Source organism: Copidosoma floridanum, unplaced genomic scaffold (genome assembly GCF_036245765.1).
Source record: "Copidosoma floridanum isolate Cflo_tuat_1 unplaced genomic scaffold, Cflo_Japanese_pri ptg000030l, whole genome shotgun sequence".
NCBI classification, from domain to species: Eukaryota; Metazoa; Arthropoda; class Insecta; order Hymenoptera; family Encyrtidae; genus Copidosoma; species Copidosoma floridanum.
In genome coordinates this window covers 2,706,790-2,724,604 of record NW_028321907.1, presented here as the reverse complement: position 1 = coordinate 2,724,604, position 17,815 = coordinate 2,706,790, and the positions used below count along the sequence as shown (strand labels likewise).

At 47.3% G+C, this 17,815-nt stretch overlaps 1 protein-coding gene across 1 annotated transcript in view; it reads left to right on the top strand.

Moving 5' to 3' along the window:
- The window catches only part of LOC106641320 (cell adhesion molecule Dscam2), a 94,453-nt gene that overhangs the window by 12,095 nt on the left and 64,543 nt on the right, over positions 1–17,815 (top strand). The gene's annotated exons all lie outside the window — the stretch shown is intronic.

The following is a 17,815-nucleotide window of genomic DNA, read 5'->3' as shown; positions in this document are numbered from 1 at the left end:
CCGCGCTCCCCTCCTCGGTGTACATATATATAACACACGCGTACTCGGGCACGTACCTCCGAGCTGGTGCACTCGAGAGAGAGAGAGAGCTCTCGCCACCCCCCGTGGGTGTTATATTATCACGTGTACGTATATACCTCGATCTCTCGCTCGATCGTGAGATTTCAATCGTCGGGGCACTGAATAAACTATACCTGCTCCTATCGATTCTCACACCCACCCCCCATGTACGCGGATGATAAATTCATCGCGGCGCGCTCCTCCGAAGATTTCCCGGGGCTTTCTCTCTCCTCTCCCTGCAACTACGAGAGCGCGTGGAGGATCAGGTTGGATCCGAGGGTAAACGCCCCCCAGGTGATTTCACTCCCGGGACGTGGGAGCGTGTTTACGAAAAGCGCGGACGCGATGAATAATTCGGGCGGTAAATTGAAAAGGAATACCATTGGATTCCGCGCTTCTCTCCATGACCCTCGTTGCGAAAAGAACGGAACAAAACGTAAATATATATTTATAAAACAACAATTGGTCCATCCCCCAATGATGCACCGTCATGTGTGTGTATCGGTTATACATACGAGCTGTCGATCGGGTAGATACCCAGAAACAGGACGTGGGAATAGTAATAATTGCAGTGCATGTATAGTTAGCTCTGGGTTCGTGAGTCCATAAACAGCTCTTTGGGCACCACACCGGTGTGTAGGAGCGAGAGAGGATCGACCGAAACAAAAAGCTCTCTCTCTCTACCCTCCCGCCACACGGAGCCGTTGGAAAATCAATATTTCGGGGCTGTCGCTGAATGCCGGGCATGTACATACACCTACGTACCGCCTGATATGGGGGTCTCGTATATACGGGCAGCAGCGGTGCAACTCTGCCGAGGCGAGGATTGAAACCCGCTCTGGCTCTCGACGTTCCTTTATCATTGCTGTTGCACTGGTTTTTTCAATCACAAGTTTTAGTCGTGTATTGATTTTGGTTGCACTATACGCAATCAACCAAGTACATAAATACCGCACATCTGTGCCAAAGTGACGGGTAAATGAACACTTTTATATTTATTTATTCCATTCCGGGGCGTAAGAGCCCCTCTAACTTTTAACGCCGCGGCCTCCTGGCTCCCTGCTGTTTTTTGCCAAGTGAATATTTCACACCTGGAATTCCCAGGCTTCCAAACTTTGGAAAAATTTACTTTACCAGCAACACCCAACCGATGAAAAATAACAAGTAAGACGTGAAAATAAGAATAAAATAAAAAAAAAAAAACACTTCTTCGCTCTCAAAGTGGTCAGCCGTGAAAACGTACACCCCCGAGGAAAGAGCACCCGCGCAAAGAACCATATTACTTCGGGTATCGAGCGCGGCAATAAACACGCGCTACTCCAGAGAGAGAAAGAGAGCCGACAACAAAAAACCATCATCTCGAGGATTCGATGGCCATTATAATGCCCCCTCCTCTCCGTCCATTCAACGCTATACATGCAGGTACTGGGCTACAACAAAAAAAAAAAAGGAGCTCATTGTACTCGACTCCCCTTTCTCGGCGCGTCGCGAGAAAAATAATCGGTCACCCTGTACGCATATGTACACACGTGTCCCTCGCGCGATATCGGTTAAATACTTGATGCAAGGGCTGATGGCCTTTCTTTCCTCCCCCAACTCCTCGTCCTTCGCGTGGCGACATGTATAAATAAGCGACCGAGGGGTGGTTAGTGGCCGAGTATAATATACAGCACGTCAGCGAGTAAGCGAGCGTGCGCGCATCTGTTGCGAAAAAGAAAAAAAAAAAAAGGTGTCAGTGAATCTCGAGTGGCCGGGCGCACGATGCGGAAGAAATAAAGTACCCCCGGGTGATGGTGGCTGCCTACAGTGGCGCACTTGTGCACATCGGAAGGAGGTTGTGTATATATATACATATATATGCGTGCAGGACTCGTATAAGAAAGAGGATATATAGCGTCAGCTTTTATAACGACGCCTTTTGAGAGATCTCGCGCCCAAAGTGTTGTACACATATGCGAGCGAACGCCCTTGCGTGAAAGGCTACGTATGCGTGCATAAAACAAGGTGTACGGGGGAGGGGGATGGATATATATATAGGTAGTGTATAATACGTAGATGGCATCTTGATACGTGGGCCCTCGGGCTTCCATCCCCCTTTCGTTCTGTGTCCTCGAGCGTGTATATATGTACGTACACGCAGATGCGGCTGTGACGTTGCTGCGACGAGGTGAAGCAGGATATTACCCACGGTATCCGACGATCGACTACTCCAGCTGAGCCAAAGTTTGATTATAGTCGTCTATCACGTGTGGCCATATAGTATACCATGTACACGTCGATCGTCGTGGATAACTGTATAGATGGGACTTTTTTTTTTTTTATTGGGTGACAGAAGTTTTGATAAAACAATATACATTTAAGAATACTGGTACAAAATACAATTGGTCCCTTCAAAAATTAGAGGTGGGGTGGCCAACTTCCCAAACCTTTTGCTCGGAAAAGGAGAAGTATTTATTTTTCCCCGTCAGCCCGGCGTTTTGCTCCACAGAGGGAATACTCGAGGAGAAGGCGCTTTCTCTCTCTCCTCCGCCATGTGTACTTATGTATACCCGCACGTGTATAGCGTTGAATTTCTGATGCGCCAAATTGCCCCTAATGGACACACCTATATACCTTTTTTCTCCTGCGTACAGCTAAACGCAAGGGATTATTCCTGGGGCTGCAACTCGCGGAGCAGTAAAAAAAACAAAGGTGAACGGAAGAGAAGACAGGATGCGAGCGGAGGTAGAAACAACAGAACGGGGATGGGGAGTATAATATGTGTACACTTGCGCGTAATTGCGTCGCCCCGGCGTTTTTTTCATCCGCAGGTGGCTGAGCAGAGGGAAAGGGACTCTCGCGTAGGTGTATAGGCGCGGCAGCCGCGACGCTCAATTCTCCCCCCCCCCTCCATTGTCGGAAAATCGTCCTACAAGTGCGGCGAAAAAGCTGGACTTTTAAAGCTCCCGGTGCGGACGACGAGGCCCATACACTTTTCAAGTGGAAGAGAGCATTATACCCGCGATGCGTGTACCCTTTCCTCCCCCCATCCCTTCTCTCGGTGGGTATTCCCGGAGAAAAATAGAGCCAGGCAAAAACGGACGACGGGAAGAACAATGCAGGCACATACGCGCGCGCGTGTGTGTATATATATAATGACGGACCAGCCGCGCAATCGCTGCTAGCTTTTCATCCCGACGAAAATAAAAAGCCTGCGGCTTCGCGCATAAATGTCTCCCCCGTACCGCGGCGCATATGTATACACGTGGCGTGCTCTCTTCGATAATGCGTCCCTTTTAATATACCTCATATATTATATACCCTCTACTCGTGTATTGTCTTTGGGAAAATCGGTTGGCTTTGAGATTCGTCGCGTCACTTTTGCGCGGTATATTATATCGATGCACAGTATTGCTACTGCGCTATTGAGAAGCCCGTCGTTGTTTCATTCGTGCGCAATGAGGCATCTAGCTGGAAATATTACTATATTAACCATCTATTTGTACATAATATAGTGGGTGCATTTGTATGGGGGGAAAAAAAAAAAACTGGTAGGGAGAGGGAGCGAGTGGGGTTGCCATCCCTCATTATATCCCGGGCACAATGGTGCATTTGGTATCGGCATTTCCGCGGATTCCAATAGAACTTAATTGGAGGAGGTCGCACCTATGTATACTCCGTGCGTACAAACACGAGGGAGGGAGGGAGACGCGTTTCCAGCTGTCAAACTCGTTAACTCGAGAGATGCGGGACCGGTGGCTTGAAAAACGATCGGTTTCGCCGATCGCGGGGCACCGATGCGCTTTGCCACGCTGCAATCCCAGCGTGGACGTGTAGTATACCCACTACACCTACTGCAAGCACATAGACACGCCTGAATATATATGTATGCTATGCTTGGATAGAGGTATATATTGTATACACCAGAGTATAGCATAGGGAGGGTGAGAGATCGATGCCGGGCCGCTGACAGCTGCTGCAATACTTTTTTTTTTGTTTTTTGTTTTTCAATCCCTTTGGTCCCGGAAGGTTTGAGCGGGAAATTAGAACAGGGAATTTCTTTTTTTTTTCTTTCTTTCTTTTTTTTTTTTTTTTTTCATTCACCTGACCTTGCGCACTCGCACGTACGTGTGGGAAGAAGGATCGTTCTTGCGACCCGAGTTTTAGGGGGTGGCTGCTCCCGAGATGTCTGTTTCTGACGTGTGCGGGGGTTTGCTTATACCTTTTTTTTTTTTTACTCGGAGTTTCGTGTTTGTTTTTGCGGGCCAGGGGGGGTTAACGGGTCGCCTAAATGGCTGCTGGGGGTGCGTGTGATGTGGGTGAGCGGAGATTTATTACAAATATTCCAAGGCTTTCCGTTGGGGTTTGAATTTGTTTAACGGTGATTCACAAGTTTTTTCCTTTTTTTTATTTCCCTCGCTTGGTAAATGGAAGATTTTTCCAAAGTTAAATTGAATGAAGGTCCCGAGGGTGGGTCATGAGGCGTATCTATCGATGGGACAAGTTTTCATACAAGAGAATGAAAGAAAATCAAATGAGTACCTTTTACGGTGGCTTTCCCCACAAAATGACTGCGAAAAGTCATCACAACCAAACTACCCCCGGTAGTATTGATTACAAGATTGCATCCGAGAGTATATACATCCGAAAAAGCAATCGCACGGAAAACGCGCTTAAGCTCGCGAAGCCCCCCCCCCCATTGTTTACTTCCTGCAAAGGCACGGGCCCCCCAAAGATTTTCCCGACACGCATTTTCCTTTCTCAGCAACTGCCGCGCCATCAGCCAAACACAATAATTGCGAGCTCCGGAGGGACAAGTGTAGGAGCAAGACGCGTCGCTTAAGGAAGATTAATCCACCGCCTCGCTGTACGGTCCGCGCGTGTGAGCTCGGATTAATGCAGCCTCGAGTAATTGATTAGATTCCCCCCCGCCTCTCGCTGCGAGTCAAATGGCACCTCTACCGATAAATACGTGTGTGTACGAGAGTATACTGATGAAAAAAAAAAAAAAAATAAAACACAAACATTACCTTTCGCGCTGCACACACTCGCGTGCGCTTCCACCGACGGAAAGACAAACACGGGATTCACGTTCGCTCGCGCATCAATTTCGTAAAGTGCATCGCTCGACCAGGGGCGGCCTTTTTTGCCACTCGGCACAAACTCTCGGCTCCCCCCTGCCCCGCTATTCCTCTTCGCACGTGTTTTCTCGCTCTCGCGTTTGTACAACTCGCACCCCCCTCCCAGCCGGCTCGATTGTCGTAGCGGAGACTCGTTTTTTTTTTTCCCCCTTCAAACTCCCCGCAGTGTGTTTTACTCGTTTCCCTCTTTCTCGTACTCTTCCCGTGGCTGGGCTTTTTGTGCAAGACGAGATTTTTTTTTTTTTTTTCTTTCTCTTGACGAGCAGCATAATTTCACCCGCGGTGGCGTGGTGAGACGCTGCGTACGAGTAGTTTTTTTGTGCTCATCGGTGTGCCTGGGAGGGAATGATTTTTGCTACGCTACACAACCACACGGAGGGGGGGAGGGAAATTAAAAAGACACGTTTTTTGGGTCAGATACGTGTTTTTTTTTTTTTTTTTTTTTTTTTTTTTTTTTTTTTTTTTTTTTTTTTTTTTTTTAAGAGATTTTAATTCCAGCATCGAGTTATCGAACTTTACGCGTATTTGTCGAAACATATATTTGTTTCATTCGATTCCGTGAGTTACGCAGTTTTTTTTTTTTTTTTTTCATTCATAATTTACGTGAAAAAGCAAAATTACAAATGATACAAGGTGCAGTACAAAAATAAGAGAACGAGATGAGGATAATAAGGAGTTGTAGGATAATATTTACAAAGGACAAGATGGAATCCCAAAGGAAATTGAAAAAAAAAAAAAAAAAAAAAAACATAGAGAGGAATAGTTTCAGACACGGAAACAAAGGTAAAGTTAAACTGATTTAGTTTACAGAGAACGTGTAACGCACCTGTATCACTATACCAATTTAAAACCACGTCTCGAAAGAGTCGTTGGACGGACAGAGATGTACATCGAATTTTCTCCGCGTTTACGGTGCACCTATGCACATAGCGCGTGGACGGTAGGAGCCCCTTTGGCATCCAGTATACTGTAGCAGCTGCCACGTGTAACGAAATTTGCGCGGCTTTCAGAGATAACGTATACGAGCGAGGAAAGGTAGCTTGTATCTCTCGACTACATTCCATACGTATACAAAAGTATCGTACACTTTGGTGGTGTTGCTGCCCTTTTTGAGATCCACGCGCGGTTCGAGGAAATAAAACTACCCCCATAAAGTAAGGCAAATGGCGCGTGCGGTCTCCTCGTTTACGCGATACCTCTGTACGCATATGCACCCGAAAACGAGGTGGATAAAGTGTTTTCGCGCGCGTTTCACGTCGACCCCACAAACGGCTTGCTTTAGCGTCGATTGAGCACCTGCTGCGTACACGTATACGTAGTGGCTGTGAAATCTTGCAACGGCGGTATATATACCCACCGCCACGGCCTGCTGACTACACAAGTCGTGAAAAAAGAGGGAACGGGGAAAAAACAGCCCAGACGCAAAGCTCCCTCTATACACGAGCGTATGCTCCCCAACCAACGGCTCCTCTATATGTATATATATATATATATATATATATACATATATGTGTGTGTGTGTGTATGCACGAATACACTACACCGAGTTAAAAGACCCGCTCGACTTGAACATACACATGTACATCTATGGGGAGGTACACACGAACAACCTTAATGCAGCCTCCTCCACCGTGACTTTTGCCCCGCAACGAGGTCCATTACACACTCGCGTGCGCGCCCACAAATCTACCCTCCCGCGCTCACGCGACTCTGCAAAGGTATACCTTATAAATATGTACACGCCAAGTGTTTATATGCACGAGTCCTCGCGCTCGTTTTACCTTTGCCGGGGGCGACGTTTATTCGTTTATACCTGCGAGCTCGTGGCACAGGAGTTGTTTGCTCCTTTGAATTAATCGTCTTGTTTGATCCATGAGAAAAGAATAACCGGAAAAATCGCGCGGTAAAAACAAACTATACGTACCCACCGGCCGTACAATTGTCGATAGGCAAGGGAGAGGGAGTGGCCGATACGGTGCGACGGCTCGTTGTGCCAAAGTCGATCGCGCTTTGATTAAGCACCCGGGCGTTCGCTCGCTCGTTCATATTGTATACTCCCAAAGACAGAGAGCCACTCGCCCTCCCATGCACCAATATATACCCCCTCGTAAAGTGCATATAATTATATATACTCTCGCGTGTGTATAGCACAGCCGGAATATTCCTCTTTCCGTGCAGCTGATGGTATAACGTTACGCCGCGTGTGGGTAATGCCCGTTCCTGTGCCCTCTCCGTATACCGTACTATATACCCGATTTCGCTCTAATTAATGCCCGTTAATTCCCCAGGCACCGCTGCCATGCGTGTTATTTCGAGCGGTTCATTAACCGACTGTGCCCACCCCTTCCCCGATTTTTTTTTCCGAGGGATGGAATTGCACGCTTTCGGGTGGAGAAATACTTTTCATCCGGCCAAGGGAATCGTTTGTTTTTTTTTTCCCCACATATTTACGTGCACGATTAAACGCGTCGCGGTTTCCGAGGGCCATCAGGGGTATACGTGATAACCTGCGCTTTGCCTCGAAAAATGCGCGGTCGAGCGGAATCGATTGAAGTTACTGGGGCGCGTTGAGGGTAACAACACCGCGGCTCTGGGCTTCGCTAATTAACAAAGTTGACCCGATAAGCGGCTATCGGTTACTCGGGTATGAAAGACGGTTATCGGGTAAGTGTATTTTTGTTAAATATGTAACGTCGAATATTACACAAAGTAGAGAAAAAAAAATTGAATGTTACCCGCAATTTCACCGACTAATGTTTAAAAGCTTCGGTGCAATCAGCAAAGTTTCGGCTACCAGCAACGCGAGCCCTTTTTTTAACGATACGGTGGAAAAAACGGCCGTTTTCTAATGAAAACGCACGCATTGTTTTCCGTTATGACGCCCCATTGACCATTTTGGGTCTATGAGGAAAAAAAAAAGCTACGCCGTCATCAGCAAAATGAAACTTTACAATCCAGTGCATACTCGAAACGGAGGATAAAAAAAAAAAAACATTTGCAGAGTCACTTTCGCGCGCGCGTGTACGCAGAGCTCCGAAAAAAAAGGATGGTATTCGTATTGCACGGAAAACTTGACAATGAAATTGTAATATGGGTACAGGAAAGGGGGTGCGTTCGAAACACGTTCCTCCCCCCCTCGGTGGCTTTATTGCCGTCACGTGCCACGCAACAGTATAGGTGGGAGGTAGAAAACAACCCATCGGTGGATCGAAGGTGTCTCTGGAGGGGCGAGGCAACGACAACAATGGACCCTCTCTCGTGTGTGGGTGTGTTATTTGTCCTTATATGCGATGATAATGTGCGCACCGGCGGGAGGCCCTGGCTATATACCATGCATACATGCGCTCTCTCGTTTGCTTACCCAACCCGTCGCACGGCCGGGGCTTGCTGCGCGCCTATTATGGACCTGCTGCATTGTCAGCGGAAATTCAAAGCAACGCGCGCAGGAGCCCTTGCCACCTGAATCATGTACACGCTGGTAATTAACTTTGTTTTTTTCTTCCACTGTCTATCAGTCTGAATGCAAAACTTTCATTTTTTTTTTCTCTCTCTCATCCAATCGTGCGCCAAGCAGTGACGCTCGGATTGATTGAAATTTCGAGTGGCTGGGCCGAGGATGCGTTTGCTTTTTATTCCGCTCATAGTCGACGTTGTGTGTAAATTGATGTTCATCGACGAGCCGTGTCTTTCTGGGTAAATTGAGTGGTTGCTTTTTTTTTTCCTTCTCGTAAATAAACCGATGAAACAGAAATCCGTCACTATCTCGTGGAGCGCATCTCTCCTCCCCTAAATACATCGCAGAGGCCTTGACGGTGCTTTGGTGGTTATCTCGTGAAGCAACGCAGTCCATCTCTCGGGGAGTCTGTCGAGTAAAAATGAAAATGAACGAGAAAAAAAAAATTGCAGAGATAGGGGCGGTGTCCCAAAAAAACAAAAAAAAAACAAAAAAAAGGTAAAACACACTGTCAGGGAGGGTAGCACAATATCATCCTAATACGCGTATGGGCCAAGCTGCGTGTAGTCCGATAGAAAGAAATTCATGGATTCCCAGAGAGGACGAGCGAGCGCTCTTTTATCGCTCCGGCCCGGCGTTCTTTGTTCAAGCCTCTCTTGCTCATATATCTCTCTCTCGCCCTCATGCACATATTCGTAGGCATATTTTCCACTCGCGCGCAATTTCCATCCCGTATGCCGGTGGCTGTACATATACATATATATGTGTATGTGCGTACCGGTGCGTAATTAGCGCGTGCATGTGCACCAGCGGCGCATGGTATAAAAGAAGAGGAGGAGCACCCCCCGAGCGACCATTATTCGGCGCTTATGCACTTTCACCTCCATATCCCACGACTTTTACCCCCGAGCCGTTTGTACATATTTTAACTCCGACGACAGGCTGGTCCTCCCACTCCCTATACGTATCTCGAGTACGTCTGCGCTTGGGTACAGGGGAGAAAGAGGGCTCCGCACATACACGTATACAAGCGTAAAAGAGCGAGTCGATCGCTTGTATTATCGGGGTATCGGGAATCCCCTGGTGTACCTGCCTAAGCGCCACTCGTGCCCCGCTGTTAATATCGATGGGTGCGCGCGTTATCTTCGGGGATTATCTCGGGAATCGCTGGCGTTGGAGAGCGTGGATTTTGCTTTCGAAGGCGAGTTGAGCTCGCTTCGATGATCTTGATGACAAACGATGCCATAGATTCTTTGTCTCATGGCCATACGGATCCTGTATATCTTGAGCGGATCGCTTTTTCCTTCGATTCCTCTCGATACTTACACTAGGTTTACGTACATCCGAAACTCTGGCTTGCTTTGCTAATGAATCAAGTGCACGATGTTGGTTGTGCCGGGTCTCTTGGGAAAGAATGAATTTGACCACCTATGAGATCTAGAAAATAGTATGACGTCCCAAAATCAAGTGAATTGTAATTTCTTTTTGATGATTGATATTACATATACATCGTAGTGCCGCAGCAACTTCCCAAGAGGCAATGAAACGTTGATTCAATACGAAAAGGCTCTTCTCCCTGTTCTTAGCATCGCGTGGACAAATGACTCCTCTCTTCGCGTCTCCCGTCAAATAGTTCCGGGCGCCCCGAAGAACGGCATCCGCAATAACCATTCGTTCGCACTTACACACGAGCAGCCATCGCGTTAACGAACTCCTTCGTCCAGACCGCTCGACTCGTTTCGTCTTGTGTGTTATATCCCTGGAAGTCGGCTCTCATTGCGCGTGCCACGGAATTTTCTCCCCCATCGCAAACTTGGGCGTTGATATACTTTTTCAATTGTCGTGCAACAGTATTTCTTGATAAAAGAATTTTTTTACAATTACTATAACTACGGTGCTTAATGTAATTTCGTTTCTCCAAAAACAATGCATACTCTGCTCTCAGTGTTATGAATAGTCATGAATCAACAAATTTTTAAAGCAAAAAAAGAATAATTTTTATTCGAGAAGAAAAATCTTTTCTTTTTTTTTTGAACTTTTAAAACATCCATAAAATATTTCAATTTTCTACACAGAATATAAAATAAAAAATTCAAGTATATTCGAAGGAAATAATCGTGATTGTGCGAACATAATAAGAGTCAGTTACCAAACGGGTCATCTCTAGCTCGAGCATTGTGCAATAATCACCTCCTCGCCACATTTTACATTCTTATTCGTGGGGACTAGGACAATTTACGATCTTCAATAGCATCCCCGTACAACGCCTCGATCGATATCGATGATGCACACCCGTGGAAAGCCCATCACGGGAGAGACGCGAAGGAACGTGCGAGGCTCGGAGTGCGCGCGAGCGCACGTGCGAGTCGTTCGTAATTTTAATGAAAATACCGCAGACTGGTTGTCCCGAATTTTAATTTCCATCGCCGAGTCAGACGACGGCGATATTAACGATCCCGAGGCGCCTTTTATTGCACCCCCGTCGTCTTGCAATGCCAGCCTTGGATTCCTCGAGGTCGAGAGAAATGCAGCCCGACTCGTCCGCATCACCTTATATTATACCGGTGACGCGCGCTTCTTGTATTGCGGGTGTATGTGCATTTGTACGCGTACACCCACACTGTACGCGCGGATCCGTCTCTACCGATGATTATGAAAGGAGTACGTGCAGACAATGGGAGAAAGGGGGAGGAGAGAAATCGCGCGCGCGAGGAGCACAGATGCCCAAAGGGTGGATGAGGGAAAGGGGAGGCTGGCGCGGTTTAAAGGGAGAGCGAGACAAACGCAAAGGACGCTGTTGCTGGAGCCCGAGGTCGTTGAACCTCACTCCTTTCCTCTCACCCCCCCCCCCCCGACGAAACACATTGTGTACTTGTGCACAAGTATACGTGCATACTATACATACACAGAGGGATTTTGGCTTGTGCGGTTTATTAAGCTTCGCTTGGGTTTCGTATACCTACGCGGACTATTATCGGATATGGATGGGGAAAGGGTGGTCGCGCTAATTTTCAAAAGTGCTCTTTGCGGAGAAGGGCTGCGTGTGGGTGTGCTCTTCCAAGAGGAAAAGATTCAGGTGCCGGGGAAAGTGTGCCGTGCATGGTATAAGGAAGGGGGGAGGAGTGAAAAGGAGAATGCGGAGCTCGAAGATGCTCCCCCTGCCGTGTGGCCACGGTGCTGGTTAATATATTATGTACCTTTGTTTATTTTATGTAAGAAAAAGGGCCCTTTTTTAAAATTGTCACTGTGCTTCCATTCGTATGGGTGTATCCATCTCACGCATCGCGGAGCAGCGTATTTACGATTGTACAGGTGTGAAATCTTGGTTGACTGAGTCTGGCCTTTTCGTCACCCAGCACTGCGCATGGCTTTTCAATGCCAATGTATCTTCAAACAGCGTTTACTCTTTAGGGTACACTGATTTTTTCGCACAATAGTTCACTGCACGCTTGTGCGTGTGGTTATTTGAGCCACGTCTGACAGTACGTTGACCCGTTCTACTGAATTCCCATTTTTGCATTTGTCCGCGTCTGACCACACACTGATCTTTTCTACTGAATTTCTATATGTTATTTCACTACGTCTAACCATACGCTGGCCTATTCTACTGATTGTCTATTTTCCACGATTAGACAGCCAGCGCAAAGCGACTTTTATCTCCACTAATTGACAATGAAACGTCGATCATCACCAGTGCCCAATCGACGACCTGGCTGAAAATGACCTCATGGTTCAGATACACATACGGTATTGATAAGTTATCGATCACCCATATGTTACATCCACGTGTTTGCGATAATCTCACTTTTGCGAGTCAATTTTCGTTTACTCCGTCGGGCCATATCGGTTGATTTAAATATATCACATCTGGCTGCCGGCTAGGTGCCGAAGGAAAAAAGAGAGAACGAGCGCGTACAACTTTGGGCACGCATCAGCGGAAAAGTTTTCAGTACCTACATTCTGCCGTATAAGACACGAGGGGGGGGGGGTAGTATAGAGTACCGAGTGAACAATGGACTCGAGTGAATGAGAAATTCCGACGAGAGAATTAGAGAGACGGAAGGAAGGTACGTAGGGATTGGCGTCCACGCGCGGAGGTTGGGACGAAAAGTTGGACATCTCGATGGCTCCATGCTCCGCGCTATCTCTACAATCCGTGAAGAAGGTTTCTCCCCTCTGCCAGTGCGCGAACCATCAACAAGCTGCTCGGGAGTAAAAAAGATACGTGACTGATATCGAGAGCAACTTTTCCCTGCTTTTATACACCCCACCCCCCTCCCCCACCTCGATATCTTACCAACGTAAGTAGGCACTCCAAGGACTTTGCACACTTCTCTCGCTCGAATGGGCGTCAGCGTTCCGGGGGATAATTTAATCCCATCCACCCAGCTTGAATGAACCTGTGGCGTGTCCATACCAACTCCGAAGGAGCCTCGCCCTTCTGTCTCCATTTCCACCTGTACCTGGAGGGCCATTGGTTTGCAAGGCACGTACGTACGCGCGAGTGTCCAAACCACGGCCGAATTAAGTCTACATGTATATGTACACGTGTATGTATATACATACGTCGATTGCGTGGGACGCGGCCCCTCTACCGTATGTAGGTAGGTATTCAGATCAGTAGGTCTCCCGTGCCCAGGAACCACGAAAGGGGACACGGAGGATGCAAGCGCGGCGTAATTGGATTTCCAGTGGGGAGGGTAGAAAGACACCCCAAGGGCCAATTAGAGTACCCCGCGCGCGTGTACACGCGAGGTGTGTAATCAATACCTGTACGCGTACATCTTGGACCAGCACCCCCTGTATACAGCCAGAAGGAAAAGGGCTCCTTATATATACCTAAACCCCCTCCTCCCTCGGGCGATGATTAGGAGGAGGGGGTGGAGAGAATTCGCGAGGGCAACCAAGTGTCGGGGCGCACAATTACTCGGGTTTTAATAGAGAGGGGGCTTAATTGCCGGGTAGGGGGGTATAGGTGCAGGCTGAAGTGATTACATGTATACCACTCGGGAAATTGCTTTTAGCGCGAGCTGTCATCCCCGTCCTCCCACTTCTTGTGCCCACTCACTGGCTACTCTGTGTGCCGTCCATACTCTTCGTCTCCCCTGTGTGGTGCCAACGTCCATCTTATTTCCTTGGGATTTTCGAGCGCTCCGGTTGCGCGTTTTTAAAGAGCTCTCCTGTTATATTCATTAGCGTGCCATGGTAGCGAGTGTGCCAGGTTCGTGGGGGCCTTTCTCTATATTTGGCTCCAAGCTCACGTAAAGTTGTTTTAATTGTGCGTGCCTGTAGTGACGCGAAAGCACGCGTATTCGATACTAGAGCCGAGAGGTAAACTCGCGCTTGTATTGTATTCTCGTCATTCGTTCGCGCTACGATTCAATTCGATACAGAACAATCGAGTTGGGCACCATGACAAACGGGGTGTTTTCTCTCTCTCTTTTGCGCATTAAACTCCCGGCTTTTTTCGCGTGTACACACATGTAGGTGTACGAGAATCCACGAAGCTAAAAACATTCGGGTGGTTTTATTGGTGGGGTCGTAGGCGGCGAGCGAGGCTTGATTTATTGCCCCGCACAAATCGAGCGCTGGGAAAGTTTTCTCCGATACGGAAAACGATGGGGCTGTACATGCAACGACCGTAGGCCGATGTGGGGGGGGGGGAAAGTTGATTTTTCGCCGGCAGCATAAACACGAAGACGATGGCTGCTACTTTTTTCTTCTTTTTTCCTTGTGTACGCGGGAGTGAGGAAGTTCGGTGGCGGGAGGAAAAAGTCGGGAGCAAGTAAATGCGTAAAGTTGGGCCGGCGACAGCGGAAAAGAATCGAGAAAGGAGCTCATTGAAAAGAGCTCGGCTCCTCTCTTTTTTTTTTTTTTTTTTTTTGCCAACCGCCCTATACATGGAACTTTGGAAGGTTGTACCTAACCAAGAGAGAGGGAGAGGGGACGCTTAAAATCCCCTCTCGTTGAGATTCGATCGGTGCTGTAGAGTCCGCCTGGCCAACGGAGAGTCCGAGGAGATGTATTGATATTGCGCGTGTGTATATACATATAGGTAACCTAAGGCTATTATCGTATTACTCGATTTTCGTGGGGGAGGCCAACTCGAGTGCACTGCCAGAGGACAAGAAGAATGGACTTTGTTCTTCTTGTTCGGCTTCGCTTTTTTCTTCTTCTTCTCCTACCATCGTATGGAATGATTTGCAATTTTTTCCACAACATCGGGGGACGAAAAAATCTTCCTAAAACGACGCATACGAATCCAGGTATCCTTTTATATGACTTCACGTAGGCTGGATGAATTTACGAGCCTCTGCAATTTTCCGGACCATCGAGAATACACATGTGATTCGAAAGGCACACGTACCGATTTAGCAAACGCATGTGACTTGTGTGTAGCATTTTCCCTCCTTCGAGCACTCGAGCATCACGTGCTTCAAGCTATACATACACAGGACCTTGCTTTTCTCCACTAGGCTGGGGAGGAAGAAATCTTTTTTTTTTTTTACCTCTCTCTCTCTCTCCAACTTCCCTTTTCCAGGGCTCCTTTTTTTTCCTCCCGACCAACCTCCTTTTTTTCTGCCTCTTGACGAGGAGGGAGAATTTTCGCCGATCCTCAAAGAGAGAGAGAGAGGAAGGGAGGGTGGGGACCTCCGTAATCTGGAGCGTAAAATCGTTTGATTCTCGGCGTTTCTCTGCTCGGCAGGTCTCGAAACTCTCGAGAACACGACGACGACGGGTCTGAGGGCCTCGGTGACTCTTGCGTCGAGGCTTCGCGACACAGTTGTCCCCCTCCTTGTTCTTGCAGGACAAGTCCGCCACCGAGTCCTAAGAAATTCACAATCGGGATGCACAAGTGTTGTTTAACTCTAACGATCGGACTTTCGACGACACCCTTCGGGAAGCCTCTCTTGCGCTCTTTGGGTCAGGTATTTAGAGCTGCGTCCTCCCAACAAATCGATTGGTATGGGCTGATGTTACAGTTCTTTGCAACAGTAAAACACGCGACATACGCGTTTATCATTTAATTGGCGATTAAAAGTCAAGAAAGGATGATACATAAAAAAAAATTTTTGCTCAATTCGTGCGTGTATAGATCCTAGAATACACAGTTACGCGCGTCCATTTGCTCGAAGCGCCATATGTGCCTAAGCCTCGTAATTGCGACGCAATTATACCGCTCCGCAGAGCTAATATGTATTTTTTTTTTCCATCCGTCTATCGGCAGTGGCTCACGTGTTTGCTACTCATCGATCGTCAAATTATCGGATGATTGGTAAACTGCGCACAAACGCCCACCTACCCGTGATATCTGCGTAGGAAAAGAAGGGAAATTGATGCTTTGCTGTACCTCGTTATTTTGAAAAGTACTGCCTGCCTTTTATGGTTTTTTATTTATTTATTTTTATTTTTTGTTAACAGGGGAGAGGGTTATTTGGTAAGGGTGTCATTGTTTTACACACGACTACGGATATTTGTTTGTTTAAAACGGGGAAAAAAAGTAATTTGTGAATTTTATCACGGTCGCTGTACATCAGAGATCAATGGTATGGTTTCTCAGTATTAGAATATGTAAAAAACCTCTTTTTGCTCGATGTAGTTAACTCAAGTTGACATATACTCGGAGTAATTACAGTGACCGAGATGATAAGACCGTATATACGTGTGCATTGTTGGTGAGTTTCCACCAAAGCACCTATACGCGGATGAAACCTAATCGCCAGCCTGATCGGAATAGTCGCCTGGTCTTTGTGTCCGTAATCACTCCCAGAGCTGTGTATACCTATATGATTGCATTGGTACGGGGAAAGGAAGGGGGAAAAAAAGAAAAAAGTTCCTTCCGTCGCCTAAAACTCTGGCCGCGCACAATACTCTCAAGCACTATAAAATCAAAGACGCGCAGCACCTAGTAGCCGGTAACTCGCGCTGTTGGCCGAAGAAGCCCAAGTTTTTCTCCCTCCCCACACACGCGCGAGGACGCGGGCCTTTAAAAAAGTTCCAACCACTGTAAAGCTTAGCGCCTGGCGCTCCAGGGGATTGTTTCGTTAGCTTTCGGTCTCCCCCCCTATACCGTCCTCTTTTATGTCCGAGCCAGTACGTGGGAAGAGCCGGGGGTAGGTGTTCGCGAGAACTTACCCACCTTTCTTCTTTTATGCCGGAACTTCTCTTTTTTTTCTTTCTTTTTTTTTTTTTTACTACCACCCATTCTTCGTCGGGACGAGCTGCCTTATACCGCCGCGGGCAAACTCCGGCAATTAAACCGATTCTCGATTCAAAATGGCCGGGACCCGATATTTGTTGTTGGCAGCTTGCGTAAGGAGAACAAATTTTGCGAAGAGGTGGTGCGGCTTGTTTGCTCGGGAGGGGCTTTTCGATGATACCGATACTCCCGCTGTGACGGCTGCGAATGAGATGCGAAAAATCGAGGGTTTTATTCGACTTTTATGCGGTTGTCGTTACCCGAGCGATGCCGTGAAAAAAATATCCATTAAATAAAATCAAGCTTTTTTGCGAGGATGAAAGTATTGTTTAAAAACAAGAGATGTTTTTGCAACAATATTTAGAAAAAATAAAATAAAAGATAGCTGGAGTTGCATACAACTTTTAATCCAAACATTATTTTTCTTCATTTTCACTCAAAAAGCATAATATTTTCAATTTTCCACCTTGACGTGGAAGTAGACTTTCACAAATTTTTGTAAAAAAGCTCCTCAGACCGGCCTAAGTTTACACAAAGTAAGACCAGTCCTATATACATGTGAAAAAAAAAAACACTCGAATTTTTTCCTCAAATTTTCAAACAAAAGAAACAATTGTTTATAGAACGACTCGTGTATCCCAGAACCGATTAAAGTAAAGTGAGCCCAAAATCCAGGGAGTAAACCCTCATTCGATACACGAGGGATGAATGAACGAGAGGCGGGGGGGGCGGGGGGAAAGAAAAGCCACACGCGAGCGTAGACTCGAAATTTCATTTTAACGCTCGCTTGGCTGCTGTACGTACCCGAGCAAACGCGATTTCGCGTCGCGGACCCACCTCGAAGCCACACGAGGGACAAAAATGAAAAACGGAAGAAAAAGCCCGAGGTCGCCCATTGACGCAGTGGTGGGTGGGTAACCGGTAACAGAAGGAGAAGGAGGAGGCATGTGCCCGGGCACGTGGAAAAAGCGACGACTCGGC